The sequence below is a fragment of the Ruditapes philippinarum genome, unplaced genomic scaffold, assembly GCF_026571515.1.
Source record: "Ruditapes philippinarum isolate M1 unplaced genomic scaffold, ASM2657151v2 ctg196_1_1_1_1, whole genome shotgun sequence".
NCBI classification, from domain to species: Eukaryota; Metazoa; Mollusca; class Bivalvia; order Venerida; family Veneridae; genus Ruditapes; species Ruditapes philippinarum.
In genome coordinates this window covers 214,803-225,016 of record NW_026862528.1, presented here as the reverse complement: position 1 = coordinate 225,016, position 10,214 = coordinate 214,803, and the positions used below count along the sequence as shown (strand labels likewise).

Genomic DNA, 10,214 nt, shown 5'->3' with positions numbered 1-10,214 from the left:
AAAAAATTAGAACAATAGTTTTAAGTTCCAATTGTGGTACGATTGATACGAATAAAAAATAATAAAAGAGTGAGTTTGAAATCTGTCAGAGTGTTAGCCACTTTCAGAGCATTTTCAGTCATCTTAGGCAGACTACAACGGTAACATTTTCACTTCGACCGGGCTGGTATGGACGCCTGCAATATTCTTCAGAAAAGACTTGTGACAAAAAGTGATGATTCATCAATGAAATTTGTAAAACTGTGATCTGATTGTGGTAAAATAATAATACATTTAATGTATTGCCTGTAATTCCGATAAATGCTTGTAGGTGAAAGGAAGATACAAAATATAAACATTCTAATGATTTGAATCTTTCTAGAATAAACTTCTCGGTGTGTTAGAATCATCTCAAGCTGCGGTAGTAGCTCGAATCCACGGCATCTGGGCTGCTAAATGAGAACCGTATGCAAATGTGATTTATTACCAAGAAGCTCATTGGTATAATAATAAATACCGACTAAAATGACAAAATTTGTACAACACAGCAAATCCTTCCCTATTTGATAGTTAGCTAGTCCCCGACAAAATACAAGTTGATTAACATGAAATTAAATATTGCGATATATTTTGAGTCATTAAAAGGCTTCTGCAACTTTCAGCGGCAATAGCGCGACAATTAGCGGCAAGTGCGACAATTAGAGTCGTTGCGACATTTAATGTCGTCACATTGTTATTTCCGGGGTAATGTCTGGATATAGCAGTTACCCAGTACCAGAGGCGATCCTGGCTCTTTCACATGTCATAATATAGATCGCTGATACATGGGACCTCGGTTTTTAAGGGTTCAATTAAAAGACCGTCAGCAGAATTGTTCTTGATCCTGATTTTAGATATTACTAAAATGCGAAAATTTTCGGGATATTCCGCCTTTTCACGAACCGATGCTTTTTTAAAATCTAATCTGATGATGCGTAGGAACACACAAAAAGAAAACCGCAATATTTTATTACTTTCGAATGGATGACTAATTTCTTCCTCGTGCGGTCAAGATATTTGAAGAAAAGGCGGTGCAATAAAACAAAGTAATAAATATTTTTAAGACAAGTAGATATCTATCTGATTGTAAACAATATAACTTAAAAATTAGCAGACTACATTAATATCCAGTGTCTCTCAGTTCGGGATGAAGAGCACTTAGTGCACAATATCAGAAAATTATAATGCATTATGTAACTTTATTTATGTGTTTTGAGTTTCAAGGTTATGCCTATTAAGTGCAATGGCTGTCGTTTCTTATTTATATTTCATGTTATCAATTTTAAATCCAACACGGAACACATTTAATCTGCAAATCTGCATCATGAAAAGAGTATTTAATAATCTACCTGTTCACGTCTTATCAAGCTATTAAGTTGCAGACGACAGTTAAATTAAATAATGATCATGGCGCGCAACTCAAGGTTACTGTAATCATATATAATACATGTCGTCAAGAAAAAAATGTTATCATTTCGGACGAAGGTGAACTTTTGTGTCCTCTCTCGGTTTTGGTTCGGTACCTCATTGTGGCTGGATTGTGTCGGACTGGCTTCCGTGAACGCCGCCTTTAGCTTGTTGATATTTGTCCTCATTTTATATTATTTCAGACTGTTAATATACATGAACCTTAGTTTTGTTTGTTTGTTTGTTTCATTTTACGCCTTTTCCCAACAGTATTTCAGTCATATAGGCGGGTAGTTTCCTAACCATCGTTCCTGGAGAGTTACACCAGTACTAGACTACCTTCCTCCGCGCTAAACTACCAAAGCATATCTCGGGGATCGAACCCACGCCAGAGTAAAATACTGCTAAAGGTAAAGGATCTGGTCAGTTTTACACTGACAGATTTCTGAAAAATTACTTTAACGACATTACACTATTTTTGAATTGAAACAGTTCAGCTTTACAGTAAATTTTATGAACAGATCGACACCAAAGAAAACCATACATTTTTATAATTTATATTCTTCTCATTTGATTTGGAAGCACTGAAACTTTATAAATGGTTTATTATTGAGCCATGGGAAAAATTGTCTGGTCAGTAACGTGCCTGTGTGAAATTGCTTGTTGCAAACATACATGCACATTGTACATGTATATAACATTCGGGACTAATAAACACTTTTCGATAAAAAATAAAATATTTCTATCACCTTTAGATGAAAATAAAATGTTGGAAAATAATTCAAAGCAGACGATTTAACTTCAATATAACATGAGACTTTGAATATATTGTATTACACTGGAGAATACACACAAAAATGATTATTTTCTTCATTTTTGTTGACAATATGAAACCTTATAATAAATATTCTCATTAAGCAAAAGTTTCATGAGACCAAAAATAATGCTCCGTTGTTAAACAATGACTTTCCATAGTCCTTGGTTTCACAAATAATGTTCCATAGCTAAGAAAACACATTTGAGCCGCGACAAAACCAACGTAATGCGTTTGCGACCAGCATGGATCCAGACCAGCCTGCGCATCCGCGCAGTCTGATCAGGATCCATGCTTTTCGCTTACAAACCCTATTACAAGTAGAGAAACTGATAGCGAACAGCATGGATCCTGATCAGACTGCGCGGATGCGCAGGCTGGTCTGGATCCATGCTGGTCGCAAACGCATTACCTTGGTTTTGTCGTGATGCGACTCATTTTAGAGTATCAGTTTGATTCCTAATACTGCTTAGTACCTATTATATGATGTCAATATATTCCATATTGATCAAACTAGGGCAACAATATCATATTCCAAGGTACTGGAATGACGTACACAGGCACCAAAAGATATTCCAAGGTACCAAAAACGATTATAATGCTACCAAAATGATATTCCATGGTACATGTACCAAAAAGATATTCCAATGTACCAAAACGGTAAACAAAGGCACCAAAATGATAACGGAAGGTGCCAAAATGATGTTCAAATGCACCAAAATTATATTCCAATGTACACGTGTACTAAAGTTATATTCCCAGGTATCAACATGATATTCAAAGGCACACAAATGATAATCAATGGCACACAAATGATATTCAATGGCACACAAATGATATTCAATGGCACCAAATTGATAACCTGAGGTAGCAAAACCATGTACAATCACTACAATTATACCAAAATGATCGTTACATCGCAAAATGAAAGGAAAACCGATTGATTCAATGGGATATTTGGAGATTGGGTGTGAATGGGATGTTTTAAAGTATGAAATAACGTTGTTGTTTCTTAAGAAAATGAAACGCTTCATAAGAGTCAGGGATAATTTGCCCCTTGGATAGTTACATTTAAAAAAGTGTATTTCAGTGAAAAGGAGGATAATCCTTATTTGGACTGCCCCTAAAAAACAAGATCATTAATGTATTAGACATTTCATTCTCCTAGAAAAATCATCTCTTTAGCACGAAAACTCAGTTGTAAGGTAGGATTTACCATTAGGGACCAATTCTTATAATGTAAGTTTATGCATGGGAAACTTAATACGATAGCCTGACCCGAATTATGTTTGGAATAGTTCGAATATGTTCAAAAATGGTCTATAAGGGCAGTGTTAAAAATTAGTTAATACAAATGCAGCATTATTAAGGAAATACTTTCAACACTAGCAACTGCCTCCTAAATTTGACATTGGCCAGTTCGAAACTAACTCACTAAAAATGTATACGCATCCTTAATATTGTTTTGAGATTGTAAAAATCACGTGTTTAAAATGATTCAATGAACAAAAGTTTGCTATACAGATTATCTTCAATGCTTTATTTACTAGTCAAGAAGTCTATATGTAATAAAGCGAGCTATATAAACTCACTGTCTGTTTGTTTACATTTACTTTTTGTCCATTTCAGGCACTCTCATCACAATTTCATTGCTAGATACATTATTCATTTTATTAAGCAGTGCTCATGGCTAAAACGTCTTATTATTATGTATTAAATTATTTCTTGAATGTAAAAACGAAAAGACTGAAACAATAAATACACATATTTACTTTTCTATATATTGCCACCATTGTATAAAAATATGCTATTATGGTACGCTTCGAAGTAATACTTTAAGTTAAAAACAGGCTAGCTTTCAAAACAAAATTCTGGTACATGTTGAATGGAATAGTTACTAAAGTTAAAACCTAAAACAGTGAAATGTTTCATATCTTACCACGAAGAGATGTACTGAGTCAAGGGAGGCAATCCGAAACAATATATATACATGTATCATAAAATGTGCAAATAACCTGCCCCTATCACTAAAAATCTCAGATACAGTCCTATTTCTTCAATATCTTCTAAAGCGATAGACATGAACTGTAACGTAGTTGGATTTATAAAAAATAATTTTACAGAAGTGGGGATTGTACAATGTATATGAAAGAAAAAGAAGTAAAGGAGATTCAACAAACGGCAGTGCAGAAAACACAAAAAGTTTATGGTGTGCTAAGGTGACAACACTATTTATAACTATGCCATGGATCTTTAAATAAAATTATCATTGGTCGAAAATACAGAAGGTATTGCAATACCAATATTAATCATCTCTTATGAAAATAATAATAATAGGGGGGTGGGGACACATACACACAAAAAAGATGACGACAATGACTTAATGTCCAAGTATCGGGTAGAAGTAGTACTTAACGCCAAGCTTTGGACTGCCGGACACTCTTTTAAAGCATAGGTAAACACCTTCTGGAGCAGTTGCATTAAGGATGTGAGTCTTGGTATTTAACCGACAGAAGCCAGTATGAACCGACAGTACCCACTCAAAACACTGTTGGACTAAAGGCTATTCCAATCTGCTGAAAAATAATATGTCAATAAATTTACCGCTTGCGAAAATAGTTTGAGTTTTTTTGCAATATACTCGTAAATATACACCGTCAAATTGCATTCCGTAACTTAGTTATTTATTGTGCTAATAAGATAAATTTAGGAATAATTTTGCCGATATCTTGGTTGTCGGACTAAAGAAGCGTTGGCATTGTAACGTCAATGCATATTTTGAAGGGCGAGTGCTTCCGGTTCTTCGATAGTGACTAAAACCGAAACCTGAAGGACAAGACTTATAGGCATTTTATGCCAGATAAAAAGCATTTTATGTAGAAAACTGTACTTTAAAAACAAATTGATTTTTCATCACATTTGAACTTTTGAAAAAGTTGAAAGTTGTATATACATTTGTTCTCGTAATTGTATGGAAAAGAGTAAAAATTAATGAAAAAAAAAAATTCGCTGCGAGCAGGGTTCGAACCTGCGCGGGCAATGCCCATTGGATTTCAAGTCCAACGCCTTAACCACTCGGCCATCACAGCTGGTTGATTAACTGATTCGTCATATGTTACAATATTTAAATATAAAGAAGAAAGGTAACTGCATTTATACTTTTGCAATTAATTCGCTGGGATTACTTTTCCTTGTTATAATGACCTTGAAGTGAATTTATTGAAGGGAAACAATACTGTGCTTACGCTTTTATTTATTTTTGTTAGGTTATCTCCCCTAGCAATGCTGATTACGAGGATCAAGAATTATTCCCTCCGGTCTCTCCAGACCGCAGGGTATTGGTACGCGTTTAACTTTTGAGGCATGGAGGAGCACGTGACCTGTTTTCGGTACATGGAGAAGCATGTGATCTGTAAACCGTACATGATTGGTTTATTGACCTTTTTGAAATCCTAGCTAAATACCGTTTGCCGGTACGTTACGGATTTACCTGTAGAGAATTAGTCCGAATTACCCCCAATTAAGAACAAAAACTATTACGTGATTTTTCTAATTTTCTATAATTATTTTAACGTTTAAGGTGGAAAAACTTGAATGATGTGTTTGAAAATTATCAATGTTTCTTTAATATCTATCTCAAATTTTACAAACAATAAATTGTTTATACTGAAAATCTACAAAGTTAAAATATTCGTAGTGGCATCTGCCATAATAAATAGAGATATTTTCTGCGTATTAAAACTTGCGTGTTTACTCTATTTATTTTTTTGCTCGGAATTATTCATAAAATGGTAGGCCTATTTAATCATTTTCTTAAAAAGAAATAATTGTTTTATGTTCGACCTTCTCCGGTCTTCAACGGTCATCAGTTTCCAAAGACCTAGCTTCTTCTATATTGATCGTTTATTCAATTGTCAACTATATTCTTGATACAAACGTTTATTTATCCCCCCCCACCAAAAAAAAAATAATGTTGAAAATAGTTAGATGAAATATCTTTATATCATTAAAATGTTCACCGCAGGAAACCATTTTACTTGTATGTATCTTGATGTCTGAATATTGCAAATCCATGTACATTTGTATATTGATTGCATTATTATTCATAGATCACTTGACTTTTACTGTTACGCGTACAGAGGATATGGCGGCCTAAAATCCTCGCTTTACATGTGTTTTTCAGTTAATTCTTTATTATATCCCTTTTAATTACATACGAGACCTGTTGCAGCCTATGTGGAATAAAGAATTGTTGCCGCCCATACCTTATTTTCCACCCCTGTGCTCATAGTTTTTACAAACACTCAAAAAATCAACAGGAATTTTCAATGTGGACAATTATTTTGCGGGTAACATTCACGCAAAATTTGTATCTTTTATGAATTTGATTATACTACGCCGAGTTAGCAAAGAGAATAGGTTCATAGAATTTCTTTATTTAAAATTATAAATATTAGGCATGTTAAATGTTTGGTCATTTTCTATTCCAATACACGAGAGAAATTTTATGTGCAAGAAATATCTATGCAGGTAATAGCTAACAAAATCATGATTGATGCATTTAGTCTTAAACGTTCGTAGAATTTTGAATAATATTAGATATACCGCCAAAAGGTCGTGGATGGAATTAAGCCCCTATGGGTAGCAGAATACATACTCACGTTAATATATTAAATGAAGTTTCGATATAGATGAATTAATCGCAGAAATTAAAATAAAAGTCTCAAATATAAGAAGGAGGTCGATTTCGGTTTAAGCACAATTACAGTTGTCATTTTTCATAGTTTGCAGATATGGACGGTTCCAGCACGGATATTGTTTGTGGATAATGTTGGAAAACATTTCGTTCACGGACAGGTCTTAATGGTCACATAAACTGGTTACTCAGCAAAGGACCTTGTTGTAAACGTTGTGGCAAATCGAAACGTCACATGCGTGACATTTTACTGTTAATATTAAGATTTTAAAGACATTCATATCATTTTATCAATTAGTGTCTGTATTTAACATTATTATGTTGTTGTTGTTTTTTTAAATCTATAGCAAAAAAAGAAAGCAACCTAAGGAATATTAGAATTTGTCTTTTATTTTACAAACTAGAGGACTTATGTTTGAATATCAACTTAATATTAACAGTAAAACCCGTAACGTTTCCGATTTGCTGGGCTATAAAATGTTTTACCACAACATTTATAAGGTCCTGTGCCGAGTAGACTGTTTATGTGGTCATTAATTGAGACCTATCCGTGAATGAATTGTTTCCCACTTTTATCACAAACAATATCCGGGCTAGAACCTTCCATATCTGCAAAATATGAAAAATGTCAACTGTAATTGTACTAAAACAGAAATAAAACCTCCTTCTAATATTTGAGACTTTTGTATTAAAACGGGACCTAATTGAATGATTAGGGCTTGGTAGGCCTAACGCGAAGTTATTGATGTCCTTGGCAATTTATGATTTTACAAGTCATGCCTTTTTGAAATTTATTTATCATATTAAGCAGATGAAGTGTTGTTCGGCCCATATAATTTACGTCCAAAGACGATTCGCCAATCTAGCTGCATTTATATCTTAATTATAGTACAATTAAGTGGGAATTATTTTGAAAAATACATTATATCCATTGCATTATCAAAACAAATATTGATTAAACTGTTCTTGAGGTAAAATGACAAAGTTGAGTGTTAAATCTTAAGTTTAATTGCCGTGAATCTATAGGTAATAAAAATGTGTTTTTATATTCTAGATCCTGGTCCTGGCTGAAATTGAGAGTATATTGTATACCTTGTATACCATACATTTAACATGAAAAGGACTGTCAGGTTTGTTGAATTGAAATTCTAATATTTAATATACATATATATATATATATATATTTCTTTACAAAGTATAAATATTTCAACTACTGGATATTTATCTTGTCTTAATAATATATTATTTTCAGAATACTTTTGTAACATTATTAATATAAAATTTACATATTTGTTGTTTTCAGGATGCTGCATACAAAGGTCTTAGCTAGAGCCTAGAATGAATATTTCTTGGGAAAATGCTGCAAGTAACTGATGGGGAGCGGTTTTTCTTACAAATCATAGGTGAGACGTTTAAATAGCTTCTTTTTAAAAGTTTTTTGTTGTTTTATGTACATAATTTTCTGTCAATATGAAACTTCAGCTATATCTTAATTTCTATGCTGTTTTATTATGTAAATCTTAGAGATAAGCATTTTAAGTTAAAACAAATCACTAAGTTGATTAATTATATATATAATTTGAGATTGACCAAGTCACTTTTAACTAAAACTTCTTATTTTATTTGCAGAAGCAGTAAGAGACCGCCAAAGAAGTATTCAAACACCATCATGAAACACTTAAGACATACCCAGAGAGATATAGAAGAAGTACTAGTAGTAGATTGGAACAGATTGTAGCTTAATTGTTAAACTAAAAGGACTTCTTAAATCGTTAGAATTTAAGCTGCATTTGAACTGTTTTTTTAAATAGAATATCTGAAGTATTTAATAGTGTCTTGATTTTTTTGTTAAACTCTGTTACTTTGCTTTATATTAAATTTAAAGTATGTTAAAATGACATTGAAACTTCAACGTTGTGCCAACGTTGAATTTCAACGTTGTTTAAACTTTCAAATCCGAACATAAATCCAACGTTATTTCAACGTTGAAATCTAACCATAATACGTTGTTCAACGTTGATGTGCCTGCTGGGATAATTCTATCCAGGACCTATTTGCTTTGGACACCCCCACACGTTGAAAAGTTATCCACATATTATTTAAAGTAAACGGGTGCTTGATAGTAATTTTGTTCTTGTTGATCAAGGGGAGATTATTTGTCATGCAAAGTTAATAGGTACATTTTTAGAGTGCTCAAAAATGTTTGGTAAGTCCGTTTATTTCTGAAGAAAAACAATTAGTAAATGATTGTACTTAACGGTTTGCAGCTGATTTTTAATAAAATATACTTACTATATGATTTTACCGACGTTCATGTATTGTAGCTCACGAATGAGTTTTATTTACTAACACCCCGTTCACACAGAGCTGCGACTTTAGGACGATCATGCCGATCAAACCACGATCTGAAAAAGTATTGGATCGGGGCCTATGGGCGTCGAAATCGAGCAATTTAGCAAATTTTGGTTTGTACTACGATGTTCCTAGACGCTTCTACTACGATGTTACGCTGACCGATGCCGACCAGCGACCGCTTTTACTGCGTTTATACTACGCTGCCGCTATGACATTCAAGCTCGCACTACGACGCTACGCAGACCTAGAAGACTATACGACGATATCGCTACGACGGTGCCGATCATATCACGCTTGTAGTACGCTTCTGGTACGATTTTGGCGATGATATATATATCTTGGGTTTCAAAAAATATTTTTCATTTACTTCCAAACTTCAAACATGAACGGACGTATTAATGCTGATCTGATTCATCTGGCTTTACTTCAGCAAAACACATATTGGTTGAAATTGAAATTGCACAGATTGTTAACAGGCGGAGCTGCAAATGATCGTCAAGTAAAGTGCCGCCCTATATATGTAGTTGGCAGATTATGATTGGTCAAATAGCAGCGCTATAAAAACAAACTGCTACCTTACAGGTCCTGGTATGATCGTCGTAAGGTCATGGTAGGTCTTCGTAGGATCGTCATGAACGTAGAGAGATCGTAGTGGGGACGTAGTAAGAACATAGTGGGAACGTTGTAGAAGCGTACTTGGTACAACGCTTTTACTGCGCTTTTACTACGATCATAAAGAACTATCCATGATGCTTCCGTGCTGCTTGTACGATTACGGCGCTTCTACCACGCTCTTTTTACGACTTTACCCCGATGCTTGTTGGCCACGATCCCGCTACGCTTGTTTTGAGCACGTTCAAAATAAACGTGGCGAGAGCGTAGAGCTTTCCGATCATGAAGACGCTACCGCGATCATACTGCGCT

General features: G+C 34.0%; 1 non-coding gene across 1 annotated transcript; it reads right to left on the bottom strand.

Annotated features, from left to right (window-relative positions):
- Positions 1 to 5,246: 5,246 nt before the first annotated feature.
- On the bottom strand, positions 5,247 to 5,328 carry Trnas-uga (transfer RNA serine (anticodon UGA)). The gene has a single exon. It is a non-coding gene; the product is annotated as a tRNA-Ser (tRNA).
- Positions 5,329 to 10,214: the final 4,886 nt, after the last annotated feature.